The 16,781-nt window shown below is 40.0% G+C and overlaps 1 non-coding gene across 1 annotated transcript; it reads right to left on the bottom strand.

The window, feature by feature from the left end:
- Window positions 1-13,630: 13,630 nt before the first annotated feature.
- On the bottom strand, window positions 13,631-13,692 carry LOC114631057. The gene has a single exon (XR_003712898.1). It is a non-coding gene; the product is annotated as a U7 small nuclear RNA (small nuclear RNA).
- Window positions 13,693-16,781: the final 3,089 nt, after the last annotated feature.

Genomic DNA, 16,781 nt, shown 5'->3' with positions numbered 1-16,781 from the left:
ATGTTCTCTCAGTCTGTAAATAAAGATACATTTCACTTTCTCTGCTGCACAGATTTTTTTTATAATTTTATGAGATACCATTTGTTAATCATTGGCTTTTATCCTAAGTAACTGGAGTTCTATTTAGAATTGTGTACTCACACTGTATGTTGGAGAGTTTCCTCTACTAGTTTCCTCTAGCAGCTCCAGAGGTGGTGGTTTGACATCATTGATTTATTTGGAGTGGATTTTTCTGCAAGATGAGAAATAAAGATCTAGTTTAATTGCTTTTTCAGTTTTTGAGCACCATTTATTAAAAAAGAGTGCCTTTTCCTCAATGTGTGTTTTGGGTATATTTGCCAAAAATCAAGTGGCTATAGCAACCAGCATTTGTATTTTTATCTTCTATTCTGTTCCCACTAATCTACAAGGCTGTTTTTTTATGGTGCCATGCTGTTTTGTTACTAAAAATCTGTACTATAACTTAAAATCAAGTATTGACTCTTCCAGCACTATCATAGTTATCATCAACATATTTTTATATTATTCTTAACTATATTTAGGAATGCACTGTAATTTCTGATCTTTTACAATTCTAAATGAATGTTAAGTTGATCTTCTTTTTATGGGAATAATGCCATTGACTCTGTGATGGTATTGCACTGTAGCTGCAGATTACTTTTTTTGACATTGCCATTTTATAAATTGGTTCTTCCAGCTCATAAATATGACAGGTCTTCTATTTTCTAATACCTTCCTCAATTTAATTCATTAATGTTTGATATATATATACATATACATACACATACACGCATACATGCATACACGCATACACACACACACACACACACACACACACATATATATTTAGAGAGAGAGGAGAAAGAGGAAGAGGAAGAATGAGAGAGAGTCATTTTACTATCTTTGTTATGCCTTTTTCATGCTCCTTGAATTTTTTTGTCAATCATAAATAAATTATTTCCATACATACTTGAATTTAGTTTGCAAGTATTTTGTTGAGAAATGTTAGATACATGTATTTATAGAGCTTGGTCTATTATTCTCTCTCTCTCTCTCTCTCTCTCTTTCTCTCTCTCCCTCTCTCCCTCTCCCTCTTTCTCTCTGTCCTTTCTTTTTTTTCTTTTTTGTCTTTATCTGGTTTAGATTTTGGAATAATATGATCAAACTATCTTATAAAAATGTTTTATTTATTTAAAAGATGGGTCTTCTCATATCAATTAATGTTAAAATAAAATTAATTAATTTTATTCCTACAGTCATGACATGATGTCTAGCTCCCAAATCATTTCATATTCTATTAAGTTGACGTTACGTTTAGCCATCCCAGAAATTACAGAGCAATTTATTCCAGAAAAATTCATATGATATTTCTTAACAAAATGCTTGCAAATAAAATTCAACATCACATTGAAAGGAAATAAAGTACATACCATAATCAAGTTAATTTCTTTCCATGGATACAAGGATTGTTCAACATATGTACATCTGTAAGCCATAAATAGACTTATAGCGAGAAATCACATACTCACCTCATTATCTTTGTAACCCTCTTCATGATGGAAATCTCAAATAAATTAGAAATATCAGTAAACCGTCTAACATAATACCATGTATGCAAATAAACCTACCACATAAATAACAAATATTAAGCAACTGAAAGGATTTACTCTAGAACCATGGATAAGACTAGAATTTTCACCCTTCCAAGTCTTACTCAATGTAGTATTAGAATTCATAAAAGGATAAAGGATAGGGAGAACTAGAAGGGATACAAAGAGGAAAAGAAGAAATCAAATTGGCTCTACTTGAAATTGATATGACCCTATAATTATCAACATCATCAACAATGAACATGAAAGAGTATTGAAAAATCTTGTTCAAAACAACATAACAATGACATGCTATGAAGAGATGTAAGTGACAAAGGAAAAAATCTACAATAAAAACTTGAAGACATTGGGAAAATAAATTGAAGAAAATTCTAGAAGATAGAAAGACTGCCTATGTATATGAATCAGTAGGATTATTTGTGACAATGTCTATACTACCACAAGCAGTCTGCAGATTCAATATACTATCAAAATTTCAATGATGTTTTCCACAAACTATGAAGAACAATCCTGAAATTTAAATGGAAGAAAAACTACCAAATAACTCATAAGCAGTGAAAGAGTTATCACTGTATGTGACTTCAAATTATACTACAGGGTCATTTTAACTAAGACAGCATTGTACTAAAACAAAACCATGCACACAGACTAATAGAACAGAAGACCCAGAAATAAGCCTACAAAGTTTGCAGTCTCTTATATTTCATGAAATATATTAAAAGCATACATTGGACAAATGATAGTCTCTTTAGTGAGTGGAGTCAGGAAATCCACATGTACAAGATTATAACTATATCTATATCTCTCACCCATGGATTAAAGCTCTTAATGTAAAACTTGAAACTTTCCAAGTGCAAAAAAAAAGAAGAAGAAAAGAAAAGAAAAACATTTAGAATGTGGTCATAGGTGAAGACTTCCAGAAGAGAAAACTCCAATAGCCCAGGAAATTATAGTAAAATTTGAAAGATTATAGGAAATTATAAAGCTTGTCTATAACAAAAGAGATAAAAGAGTGGTGAGGCATGCTACAGAATGAAAAATGATGACAACTAATCCACAAACAGGCAATTGATAATGCAGAATATATTTTAAAAACTCAAAATATTAAACAGTAAAAATATCACAAATAATTCCAGGAAATGGGGCCAGGGACTTGGACAGTTCTCAAAAGAAGAGCAAATGACTGAAGAATTGAAATCAAATCTTTACTGATATTTCATCTTACTCAAGACAGAATGACTAACACCTAGTGCTGCCAAGGATGTAAGAACTGAACACATGGTATCAGGTGGAATGACATCCAGTGCCACTACTGGAAAATTCACTATAGAGGCCCCTCAAAAAATCTAAAAATAAGACTACCCTATGTCATATCACATCTAGGTATATTTCCAAAAGAGTCCAGGGAAATTTATAGCTGAGTTACCTGAGCATACATGCTTATTGCAACATTTTTAAAAACAGGCAATGTACTTCTATACTTAGAGAAGGGAGGAGATGTCAGGGGAAGCCCTGCTTATACACTGAAGGCCTAAAATCAGCCATAGGCCTAAAATCAGCAATAGGCCTGTCATACATGTATACTAACACCAAGTCTTGGGTCTCTGTGGAAAAACATTGAAACAGAGGGCTTAAGCTATTATAAACAGGCAGTTTTTGTGGAAATTTACAAGCCTGAGTAGTCATAGACCTTGTAAATAGGTAGCCTTGGCAGATAATACCAACTTAGATAAAGACAAGTGAATCATAGACAGAGTCGTAGTGACCTGTCCCCTGAACCTTCACCCAGCCGATACCATGTTCTGAAAGATATCTGTACTCCCCCTGAACACCCATGATCCGGTGTCATCCCCCTCCCCATGTCCTTCCTGCCTTTTCATGTTTATAACTCCTGTGTGAATAAGTAAAAATTATGATTTGATTTAAAAAATAAATAAAAAGAAAAAAAGAAAAGAAAAAAGAAAAGAAGAAAAATTGGAAATGTAGCAAAGAATGTTTATAAAAAACATAAAGAATATTGGGTATATATACACACACTGTCTTAGGGTTTTACTGCTGTGAACAGACAGCATGACCAAGGCAACTCTTTTAAGGACAACATTTAATTGGGACTGGCTTACAAGTTCAGAGGTTCAGTCCATTATTATCAAGGCAGGACCATTGCAGCATCCAGGCAGGCACAGTTCAGGAGGAGCTGAGAGTTCTACACCTTCATTTGAAGACTGTTAACAGAATACTTGCTTCCAGGCAGCTGGGATGAGGGTCTTAAATTCCACACCCACAGTGGCACACCTACTCTGACAAGGATACACCTTCTAAGAGTGCCACTCCCTGGGCCAAGTATATGCAAACCATCACACACACACACACACACACACACACACACGCATACACAAATAATATCTAGGAGCCATAAAGAACAGATTATAATTATGGAAGTGATAGTGTTAAACAAAAAAAGCCAAACGCTCAAATATGTGTTTTGTCAAGTATGGAAATGATTAGATTTAAAAACAAAAAAAGACCAACTTGAAAACAGAAAATTTTTCCTGGTAAACTAAGGTAGGAGAAGAAAGGACAACAGAAGAATGAATTAGACTTGAAGGAGATCTCAGTGCCTCAGAAATACATAAGAAAATACAAAATAAAACCTATTTTAAAAAAAATTATGGCATATGGAAAAACTAGCATTTCTTTTATTGAAATTGCTATACAATTGAAAAAATAACTTTTTTTTCTAATTAATTCTATGTTTTTCCCTCAGGAAGAAGCAGTTGCCCACTGTCTAGGCATCCTACAGAAATTCATGCAAAAAGGGGCCCCACAATCAGAGTGGGTGTCTTTTAGAGATGTGAGCAAAGCATGTCCAGATGCTGAGTGAGGAGGATTCTCACCTTTCTGCTTTGGTATTGGACATGACAGGAGAAGGCAGGCACTTGTACATAGAGAAGAAAGGCTATAATAGACTCTAGGAGGAGGGGTGGGGTAAAAGGCACTGCACAGCAGCCAGTGTGCTATGCTGATCTCAGCCACGCCCCCTCTCTAACGAGCCCTAGGCCATTGCTTTGGCATCAGAGGAGCACAGTGGTCCAAATTCAAACCACAGTTGCCAGCTTCCAGGTAGCTCTCTTGAACTTAGTAATGGTTTGACTTTTTAGTTCTTACTGGAAACACTAATTTTGACAATAACAAAAACAAAGTGAAGGTTTCTCTAAATCTTTTGTTCTCTGGAGTTCATAACTACCTCAGGAGTTTACCTCAGAGGCAATGTCATTACTGATATGAAATTCAGACCCACAAATTTCAAGAAAATAACACATTTAGCCATTATACCCCTGTGGATTTATTTACACAGACATGGGCAGGCCCTCCTGTGCTGCATGTAGAAAACCAGAGGGTAATTTCTATGATCCCAGGAGTCACACAAAACCAAGTGTATTTTATGTTCAGAGAAAATCCCCTCTTTAGGTAGTCAGCATTATGAAGCCGAAGTCATTGACAGCATGCAGGCAGCCAGATTTCTTGTTTCCCTATTTATTCCCTCTTAGAAGGTCAAAACACCTTAAGAATTGCAAGATACTTAACTGTTCCTCAGAACCACTAAGGTGGAGACAAGCCCTCACCTGAGCATGAGGATGGTGGTCATCAGACTTCCTTGTACCTCTCCTGGTGATTAAGAAAAATGCTTAATCTTACAGAAGCTTGAATTAGAAGGCACCACTGTTTATTAATGTGAAAGGCATTTCCATTTTGTTACTACAATTGAAGAGATAGACAGCTTCAGTTCAAAAGAATTCTTATAAGAGTTACTGTCAAGAAATGTCACAATCACAGGCTGTCACTAACTTTAGTAGATACTGACTGGATTCTAGATACTTTCTTACCTATATAACTACACACTCAACTCCAATCAGGTCTGGAAGAACTACAGGATGGCTAGAGTGGAACACTATTATAATCTTTCTAATGGGTAATAAATGGAACTGAGTCTAAGGGTGGAATGTCCTTAGGGAGAATTCCATGATGGTGTCTTCTTCTATGTGATAGGAGCTATCATGTCCCCTTAAAGAATGAGCCCACCATATGATTACAGAAATGATCCCTTAATGGCTGCTATGCTGCCCCGGCCTGTGGGGATTCGATGAGACCTTAGGGAATGGGGCAAAAGAATGAAGGGACAAGAGACACAAGAAATGAGAGCAAGTCTGGAGTTCTGATCAAGCTCTGAAACTTTAATTTCGGGTGCAGGTTATAAAGACACAGCAAAAATGAGAAGTTTGGGCGAGGGTCATTTCTTAGGGCTATCCCACTATTGAATGCTTATTGCCCCAGATCATCCCACTGTCATATGTTTATTGCCCTAGACCATCCCATCGTCATAACCAGCTCCCAGGAAATGCCAGACATTCTTTAAGTTCCTGGGACCTGAGACTAGGTTTCCCAGAACAGCAGGTAATTTCCTGGGTTTGGCTCCTGGAACTATGCTAGAAAATGGACTGCAGTCCTCTAGTGTAGTATGAACAGGCAGAAGTGTAAGCAGAGTGGAGCAACTATTGGAGCACCTTTGCTGTGGGCAGTAAGATGTGCAAATGAATCAAGTCATCATTCCAGAAATATTTTTCCCATGTTAGGAAGTAATTGCAAAGAGGAAAGGACATGAGGACATCATTCTGTGTGTCAGCATCTAATCTGATGGGAAAGATGATTAGAAGGGAGGATGAGATGAAAGTGTTTGGGTTTCTGTTTCTTTTGGGTCATGGAGGAGAGTAGAAATTAAATCTGTTCCAAAAGACTCTTCCAGAGATATAAAAATCTTGCAACCAATAAGAAGAAATGGGCCATGAGGTGGGAAGGTGAAGGGGATAGGCAATAGAAAATGCTCCTCAGGTCTCACCTTGAATACACACGAAGGGGAATCCATGATCATCAAGCATACGGGGGCCTTAAAAATGGTCTAATACACTATGGTAACCTCAAAACACTATTCAAGTAAACAACTTTAATTGGGAAAGGGTTTAAACAAGAATGAAGCTATGAGGCATGGCAACAGCTGATGATAAGTCTGAATACTGTGTAAATACAGAAACTATGGCTGTTAGTATTCTGTCTAAACTCCACCTCGTTGACAGGTATGCTCCTCCCCACAGTTACCTGGCAACAGCCAGGTAGGCCTGCCCATTATAAAAGGGGCTGCCTGCCCCCTCCTCTTTCTCTTGCTCCATTGATCCCTTGCCTGCAGGTTCTCTGTCCCCTCCCCCTCCCCCCTTCTCTTCTCCCTCTCTCCACATGGTCATGGCAAGCCTCCACTTCTTTCTTCTCTCTGCCATTCCTCCCATTTCTCTCCCCACCTTTGCCCTCTACTCTAAATATCCCTCCCCCCCGTGGACCCGTTTGGTCTGGTGTTATCTGTCTAAGCTACTCGTGGAAATCTAACAATGTGTATAACTAAAAACTCATTCCATGCTTCTTTATGAAAAAGGCTGCATAATCTGAGGCATTGTGGAAAAATTATGTTACTTGGTCACATAAGCAATTAAGAATAGTTGATTATTACCAGATAGGTCTTCATGAGTATCCAGGGCTGGAAGACAATAGAGGAAGTGGATACATCATAGGTTATGAAATAGGAAATGTTGATGCCCACCCAGTTCACTGATCCAGATATCTCTGTGCTCACAGGACATAAAAGGAATGAACTTAGTAGGAACCTTGAGAGAATTGTAGGGCTATAGCCTTTAGAGTATAAGAGAGATTGTGGGAGATTTGAGAGATTTGGAATGGCATACAAGTCTAATTTTAAGGAGATAGAGTAGAGAATGGGTTCTGATGCTAAGGACGTAAAGACATGTAAATGCCTGGGGCCTGCTGGACTATTTAGCAAGTAGCAGGCCACTTCCTGCTTGATTGGCCATCCAAGGACCATGATGGTAGCTAATCATTTCAGCTGGAACATTCAGACATTTCCAGAACATGCTATTTCTGTTCTTGCCTGTTAAGATGTATGTACAGCATAAAGCATTCTAATTACATACATTTTCTAAAGGTCTGTACACTTTAGACAAAACATGTAGGTAAGTTACTTTCTCGTGACTGTAAGAGTAATCATTGTACATAAAGAACACATAAGTATGACTACAGCCTCTTCCTGTGCCTTGGAAGGGTCAATACCTCTGTTGCTATTTGAAGCTTCTGCTGCCATAGCTTTATGTCTCCCAATGACAATTTATCTCTTTAGCACTAACACACTGCTCCATGGGTCTGCCCTCCTTCCCTCGAAAGCAATAAGACTGAATTTAAATAAAGTCAGGCATTTTTTGAGTTATAAAATCAGAATGGTAATTTCAATATTGTTAAAGTAAAACTTATCTAACCAAAATTGTAAGATGTCACGGGGTGGGGGGGTGTTACTCCAGAAATCACCTGGCATAATGTCCTCAAATGACAGAGTGGAATTCCTGCAACTTTAATTTTTCAAAAGCCTAGTTTTAATGATGGTCCTTAAATGCTTTAACCTCCTTTCTAGCCCACCACCCATGAGAGGTAGTGGAAAAGAATGGAAACAGGGGAAGTAGACCTGTTTAGAAATGGTTCTTTAGACCAACTCACATCTGTGTTGTCTGGAAATTAGCAGCTCAGTTCACAGGTCAGCAGTAGCAGCTCGATCCACTTGCAAACACTTTATGGATTTACCAGCAGTCCAGTTAGGTAGTCAGAATATCAACACAAATCAGCATGGCACTACCTAGCAGAGACAGTCAGGCATCAGCCAGAACAGCACAAGTCAGCAGTAGGAACCAAAGCCAAAAGGAATGTCAGGAAAAGTTTTCAGCTGTGGCTCTTTCAGTGAAGTGAAGATTGCCCAAGATGTGAGACCAGCATGCATTAACTCTGTACGCAAGCAGAGCTCAGCCTCCATCACTGTGCATTGAGTCATTTTTATACTCCCTCCAAACAGCATGCGTCTTCCATAGGTCTGTCCATGGGGCTTGCCTCAACAGTTGAGTCCGTCTCAGCTGATATCACTCTGCCAATCAGCCTGAGTCCACAGAAGTGGCAAGAAACTGCAGCAAAATTTTGGTGCGCTTCTCTCTATGGAGTACTGATGAATGCAGCTCAGCTACACAATGTAAGGCAGATCAACACTTGCATGTTGTTAGCAAAGACTCCTTTATCACATTTCCTTTCTTGCGCTTGCTATAGCAGAACATCCTTTCACTTGTGTCTACTTCAGTGAAACTTTCACATGTTTGCCCCAGCAAAACACCATCTGACTCAACTGACTTTCCAAAGAACTCTTAAGTTTCTACTTCAAATTCCTGCTGAGGGCAGAGGGGGAAAGGCAGGTTTCTCACCATGGGAGCAGGTTAGGGGGGTGAGAAGCAGTCCCAGAAGCCAGCCTTCTTCCTACACTTGCCTCTGCCCTTTCTCACTGCAATTCTCTACTGGACATGATTTTCACAACCTTTTACAATAATATCTAGTCTGAAAAACATGCTCAATGATTGTTGTGATAATTTTGAGGAAACAAAATAAATCATCCCATTGTTTGGCATACCTTAAACAAAGATATTGTAAAATCTTTGCCAGAACACCCATTAGCTCATGCGTCTCCAACCAATTTCTCAGATCATGTGGACAAAGTCACACGTTTACTTACTTCTGCATCCAAACCTTTTATGCCTGCCCTGTTTACAGGCTTGGTGGTGCAGTGGATCCAACAATTTAATGGAAAGATTAAATGGAAGGTGGCCTAGTTTTTTCCCTTTTAAGATTATAAAAGTTCAAAGTGGAATAAGTTAAAAAAAATCTCCTTGAAATTGCTCCAATACTTCCCAGAGATTCTAAATTGATCCTCCAATGACAGGTGATTCAGATGTCAACTTTAAACTCCTTTATTTAAAAATATAATTTTATGCATCTTCTAGAAGCTTCTGGAGAATGGGGCTTAATTAAGCAAGAGATATTTTCAGGGTTATTGCAACGCAGAACCAACTTATTCTGTAGTATGTCCAGCTTGGAGTGCTCCCTGTCTGACTCTTCACAATGCATTCACTCAATAGACCAATTCATTCTCACTGACTTCCACTACCTAATTAAGCCCAAGACCCCAGAGTCCAGAGACTGCTGAGCCAGTACCCTACCCTGCTTCCAGGATAGAAATAGATCCTATTGGCTACAGAAGAACATATCCACCGATACACACAAGACCAACACCATCATTTCTCAAGACTACTTTTCCAAATGTTTCCACTATAACTCAATAGGACCAAAGGAGAAGAGCATTTCCTTAAGCCTGTAAATGACCAGATCCACCAAGTCTACATCTAGTGCCTTTATATTAGACTGTGGGGAGATTGTGTGGGCTCAGTCTCGACTAGAAAATTCCATTCTCACAGTTTCACCTACTGATTGAAAATCCCTCTTCCCCAGTGAACCTCTGAAGCACTTAGCAAAAGATTTCCAGACATTCTTCTCCATGGTTCCTGGGATTTATTCCATATGTTATATGGAACCTGCTACATATCTCCTGGTATACAGTCTGGAAAGAACAGACTGTTTTGTAAATATCACCTAATCTCACACTGGAGGATTAAAAATGGAAATCACAGTTTCAAGGCTCCTGTCACCCCAGAGCCATGGCAACTTGGAGTTGTAGCTCATCTGTCTTAATTGTGGTTTCATTGCTGTGAAGAGACACCATGACCAAGGCAATTATTATATAGGAAAATATTTCATTGGGGCTGGCTTACAGTTTCAGAGGTTCAGTCCATTATCACCATAGTGGGAAGCATGGCATCATCCAGGCAGACTTGATGCTGGAGTAGGAGCTGAGAATTCTATATCTTTATCCAAAAGCAGCCAGGAAGAGACTCTTCTGCACTGGGAGACCTCACCTCTTAATAGTGTCACTTTGTACGGGCCAAGCATATTCAGACCACCACACTCATCCATACTGAACTTCAAAGTTAAGCTTTTCCATAAGTGGTCAGTTTTTGTCTGAGAAAAATCCCAGACAATATGGGAAGGAAGAAGTGAGGAGTATCTGTTTTTTTTTTTCCATGGGTCCTGTGGTTTCCTCTGCAGCTGCCTTTGATTTACTTAATGGTTCAATATATACTTTAAGCCTCACTGTTGTGGGAAGATTTTCTATTCTTCACTCTCACCTAAAAGCACTAACTCAGCGTAAAACTGGAGGTTCTGATGGCTAAGCATTAAAAAGTATTTGTTGCTGCATGCCATTTTAGTCAATTATACCAGAGCAAGGCTGTGGGGATGGTGTTTGAAAATGTGGTTAGCCATTCCAAGAAAAATACACATACGCAAAATAAATGCCAAGGGTAAGAGTGGGGGCTGTATTTTATACAATAACTCCTGCTGAGAATTAATAGTTCTGAATGAAATCACAGAAAGGGGCTAGTTTTAAAGATCTTCAGGGCTAAGCAAGTGTATACACAACAGATCAATCTTATCTCAGGGCCTCAATTGACACATAAAGGTGGCATGTTTTTAGAGTCCAGCATGCTGTATGGAGACATGTATTCACTGTGGAATGATTACATTGGGATAATTAGCTGTCTATCATTTTCTATCCATCTTAATTTTTATGATAACATTAGAAATCCTCTCTGATAGCTATTTTTAAATATCAAGTCCATGATAATTATTTTTAAGTACTGTCACTATACTATGTAATCTTAGCTATGGGGATGTTATAGGGCCTGGGTGAGAGCTAGGTTAGAGAGTCTTTATCTTTCTTCTGTAGAATTTAGAACCTACTAGATTAGAGTCTGAGGAAGTGCTAAGTCCAAAGTGTCCTAGCAGATGAACTGACCACAAGATAGCATCTGGAGGTTGCTGTCTTGGAAGTAAGCCAAGGGAACTGAGGGCAGGGACATGGGGTAGTCCACTGAGCTCCTGACTGGAGAGCTCCGTAGAAGCACTGGCTGTGGGATTTCATAGCGTTCTTTCTCATTAGGGGTTGTCAAGAACTGTCACATGCTTAAGTCAGCTCCTCCACAGGAAGGTTCTTCACAGTACAATCTGTGCCATTTCTACTGAGGCTTGTGTCAAGGAAGTGCAAATTTTATGACACAGTGAGCCTGTTCCCAAAAATGTCTCTCAGAGAAATCCTCACCATATACCAGGGACATGGAGCAGGTAATACCTCCCTCAGCTTAGATTACTGAAATGGAAAGCTTACTATTGTCCACTAACAGAGAAAACAAGACCATAGTAGGTACACAGAGGACTGGATACACAAATGAAAGGTGACTGTAAGTCATATTGGTTATATTGGTGTAGTTCAGCCTAGAGCCCTTCATGTTGAGCAGTAGGAAAAAGCACAAGGCAAATTATGCCACAAGGGTTGCTAGGAGTGTCCTCAGGGGGTATGACAATGTCTCATTCAGAAACTTAAAAATGAGGCAGGTAGTTTTGAAGCATAAAAATAGCTAATACAAAATCAGCAGGAGTGGCTGTTTGTGTGGGAGGGGCACCCTAAGTGCTTCACAGATACCACCAACCTTAAGAGAGATCGCTCATCTTTTGACCATGCATACAGGCTGCACTCTCTATTTGACTCTAATAGTGGTCATTAGTGCAGTGCTGGGACAGAATCCAGGGCTCTGTACATACTACACAGCCTCTCTCTCACTTAGTCACAGCCCGGTCAACACACTATTTATTTGTACCATATATTTCACTGTAACATATCAAAACAAGGAGAGAAGGCCAGGAGGGAATAGGTGCTTCCAGCATAGACATCCAGGAGCACTCCCTGTGACATCACTAATTGATATTGCCATTCCTCTACTTCTGGCTGCTCCAGCTTAAAACAGAAAAGAAAAAGAAACGTTGGTTTTGAAAATGAACATGTCCTAGAGTAAGCAAGGTTGAGGCATAGGATGTACCACATTCATATCATAGATGCAACTGTTCAAACTGAAACAGTATCTCATTTTCCTACTTTCCCATCATCACTGGAGGTCTTGGACTATATTCCTTGTTGTGAATAGTGGGTTGGTGTAATTTGAACTTCAATCTAGAGTAAATTTTGTGTTGTTCTGAGAATTAGAATCAGGGCCCCAAACTGTAGCCTAGATCTTTATTTTACTTATTCATTCTCTCTCTCTCTCTCTCTCTCTCTCTCTCTCTCTCTCTCTCTCTCTCTATCTATCTATCTATCTATCTCTCTATCTCTCAATCTCTCTATCTCTCCCAGCTCTTTCTCTCCCCACAATCTCAATAAATTGCCCAGGCTAGCCTTGGTACACTCCATCCCAGCCATGCCTGACCCTTTTGTCTTCCTTCCTTTGATTCCAGGGATTCCAGTCCTGTGCAAGTAAGATCCCCATTGATGCCTTGGATGTTACTTTGATTCCATTCCAGTCTAAAGACCACCTGCTGTCTACTCATACAAAATGGATACAGCCTTCCCTCCATAATCACATACTGAATGCTCAGAAACCCGAGGAGATGTGAATGTTTGTAAACACAAACCATCTTCAAACATTTTATTGTCCATAAGTTGACCAGAGTCAAGTAATTGATCTATGTGATCACTGACTTTCTTAATACGCCTCCTGACTGAAAATCACATATCTTCCTGTGTGGCCCAGACTTCGCCACTGTATATAACATTCTCTTTGTCCTCTCTCTCAGTATTGGAAAGAAAAAGCCATTCAGTTGCTGAAAGTTGCTTTGTGGCTGCAATTTAAACTTTAAACTACAATGAGACAATCATATTTGCCCCCTATTTTTAAACATTTTTTTGGTAGGATAGGTTAGAAGTATCAGGGTACAAGTGTTGGTAATCATGATATGCCACTGCAGGGAACAATCAAGTGATTTTGTTGTGATAGAGTTTTTCAGCTGGTTTTAATGCTGAGGACCAGCCTTGGCTTGGGAGAGGGTCCTGAGTAAGGGGTAAATAGAAGAAAACTCAGAGTCAATGGTGGGTGCAAAGTGACATCTTTGTCCTCTGTTCAAGATGGCTCTCTAGATAGTTCTTTAGATAGCTCTTGGGTTTTCCAACCAAAGTCTGAAAACCAGTTAGACAAATTCAAAAAGAGCTAGAATAGCTCCCTAGGTAACTTTTGGATTTTCCTAACAAAGTCAGAAAACCTGCTGGAAAAATTCTAGAATCTCTCTGGATAGCTCATCTCTTGCAGACCAAAGCCTAGGTTTTTATTTGCATAGGCTATTTCCTTAGGAATTCAAAGGCATGTACTATTACGACTAGACCTAAACTTGATGTCTCAGGCTTGCCTTAAACTCAGACATCTGCCTACCTTTGTAAACACAAACAATAAGCTTATCTGGGAGAGATTCCACCCTGAGATCACTATTCCATCACTTCCTGGTACTCTTTTATTACTTGAACCATGAGCCTGAGCCTTGTTTTTTAACTAGTTCTTTCCTTTTAATGTCTCATTATTGAAGCTGTGTCTATTCTTTCAAATCTGTGAAGCCCCTCATACAATTCATATTTCATCCTTATATTTTGTATAGTTGAGAAATTCTATTTATGTATTCTTAAACTCATGTTTTCAGAGTTCTTAGCAACAGACTTAAGAGATGTCCTGAAGGTCACAGTGTTTAGCATTTGGCTGAGGAACATTAAACACATTCTGGTTTCCTGGGACCATGCTGTTTCTGATCATCATGGAGTAATTAACTTTGGAAGGAAGAAAATCCCTTGAAGGAGGAACATGAAGTAAAACTATGTACATTATTAATAAACAAGCCTTATGTCGATAACAATTGTCAGCACTCCTGGCTATCCACATCTTACTGTCTCTATTCTAAGGGCAGGAACCATGTTATAATGTCCCTTTCATGGCCATGGCAAAACTGGCATTATAAGAAATAAACAAGCAAGCAAACAAACATCATAATAGAATTTGAGCTGCCAATTTTGTTGTTTTAAGAATTCAAAGATTAACATTTTTATATTATGAAAGTCATTCATAGATCCACAGGTTAGAGATATGTTGCTTATTATAATGTCCTAGGGCATGTTAAGAAAGGGAACCTTGTTTAAGTTAAAGAAAGATTGAAATACCCCAGACATAGATGATGTAGTTCTTGATGAGCAGAAGGAAGTTAATTTTCTGGGCATGGCTAGTCACATGTGCAAGAAGAAGACAGGTTCTATCCACACAATTGATGCAATTAGAAAATACCAGCAAGAGCCTTATCGTGGGGAGTGTGCAGAGGTAGCTCTATCTCAGTATGATGCTTGAGGGTAGAGACTGTGAGAGGGCTATGCTCCCAGGACAGGAGTATTCATCTCACCCTGCTGGCCCTCAATGAGATGTTTATAAAAGACAGAACCAAGTACTTCCATGTGTGGCTTTCTGAGGCATTAGACAGCCTGATTCCTGTCCCTGATTTTTGCTGGTGTTTTAATAGGGATAGATCATGATCCATTCTCTGCCCTCCTCAGGTGATACACTAGCTCTTGTCAGTATGGTTATCAGCTTCAAACCTGTCATATGTAGGACAATCAAGGGGCTTTATTTGTGCGGCGCCTACCACCCCGACCAGCAGGGAAGAAAGACTCGCACACCAGTTCCTTCCAGCAGCAGTTTACTCAGGAGTTGCTAGTTACATGAAGCTTGAAGGTGTGCCCCCGAGCCAGCCCAGGAGCGAAGCTTTATACCCTGTGTAGGACTGCCCATGAGCCCATACCACGTCTCGCACTGTGATTGGTCAAGGACCCATGACACAAGATCAGGCCACCAGGAAGTACCGCCCCAAGACCAAACAAGGCTTGTTTACTCCAAGTCTGCAAGGGCAAGCAGGCACCATCTTTAAGGCGTGGCAGCAGCTCTCCACAGTTCCCCCTTTTTTGTTTTTAAGCAGTTTCAAGCTGTGACTGCCCGATCAAGCAAGCTCCATCATGTAGGATCTCACGATCAAGGGCAGACAGGCTCAAACCATGGGACTCACTCTACTGGGTGCAATGGGCAAAGCCCACCAGGTGCAAGAGCTGAGCCCAAGAAAAATGGAATAGACACCCATCCCATGTGCAATGAAACCTATAGGCTTCCAGGGGTGCAAGGGCTGTCCAGACCTAAAATTTGGGGTAATGAGAGCAACTAATACTTCAAAGCTACCAGCCATGCTTGTGGAGATACACACCCCCTCAATGGCCTGAAAGGCACGCACTACCAGCGCCCTCTCATGTCTCTGGGCCCTGACCATATGACAGATACAAGACAGGCAGAGAACACAGACGCCCACTAGGGCAACAGCTAGCACTCCTATACCCTGAAAATCTTCACAATGCAATGCTTCCGGGCTCACATGGGCAGGTCAGTACTGTTGTGTCTGGTCTTCCTAGAGGTACCGTCGTCTCTCGGCAGTGCTTTCTGCAAGTTGGACACAGCAACAGTTCTCTCAATGTCTATGACAGTGTACAGCTCTGTGCGCCGGGTGGGGGTTTGTAGGAGGGGAGTGGTTGTCGTTTCTGGAGTCTGAGGGTTGTCAGAGTCACTGCCCCTTTCCAAATCCACCTGTGTATAACTGAGTTGCCTATGTTCACTTCCCACAAGAGAGTGTCGGCTTGAGGGGTGAGATGAAGTATCTCCAAACGAGGGGTAGCAGGGATGCCCGTTGGGTAAGTTCTGAGCACCAAGCCCTGGAGTCGTAGGTGTTCGAGGTGTTCTAGGGACTTCCAATTCTGTCTGATGACTATTCCTTTCTACAACTGGCTCTTCCACCACATTTATACTATTATTTTGCATAATCTCTTGCAACATGTTAAATAATTCTTCTGCACGGGCACACTTAAAAACAAAAATTCCTTGTCCAGTTTGACACAATCGACCACTTTCAAAAGAAAACAGATTTGAGTCGTAGCCATACCGTCGCAGGCAGAGGTAGTGCCATTTCACCGAGTCTTGCTTCGGGGTGTACAAAATCAGTTCTGTGTCTGTGAGCTCCATGAAACCAGAGTCTAGCTCATTGCCATCATCATCAACGTTAACAACCTTAAACTTGTTCCTATGGTTATCTAGGACAGTGTCTTTATCTGGAGAGCTACAACAGCTACCCATGGCTTTGCTTTCTAACCTTTCCGCCGCTTTACCACAGTCCTTAGATTCGTCCCTCTCTTTGAAGTCTGTATTATTTTAGCCTCACTACCCTTGGCCTCTTTGATCTTTG

This window comes from Grammomys surdaster, unplaced genomic scaffold (genome assembly GCF_004785775.1).
Source record: "Grammomys surdaster isolate TR1022 unplaced genomic scaffold, NIH_TR_1.0 67, whole genome shotgun sequence".
NCBI classification, from domain to species: Eukaryota; Metazoa; Chordata; class Mammalia; order Rodentia; family Muridae; genus Grammomys; species Grammomys surdaster.
The sequence above is the reverse complement of the archived record's forward strand: the minus strand, read 5'-3'. Positions and strand labels throughout refer to the sequence as shown.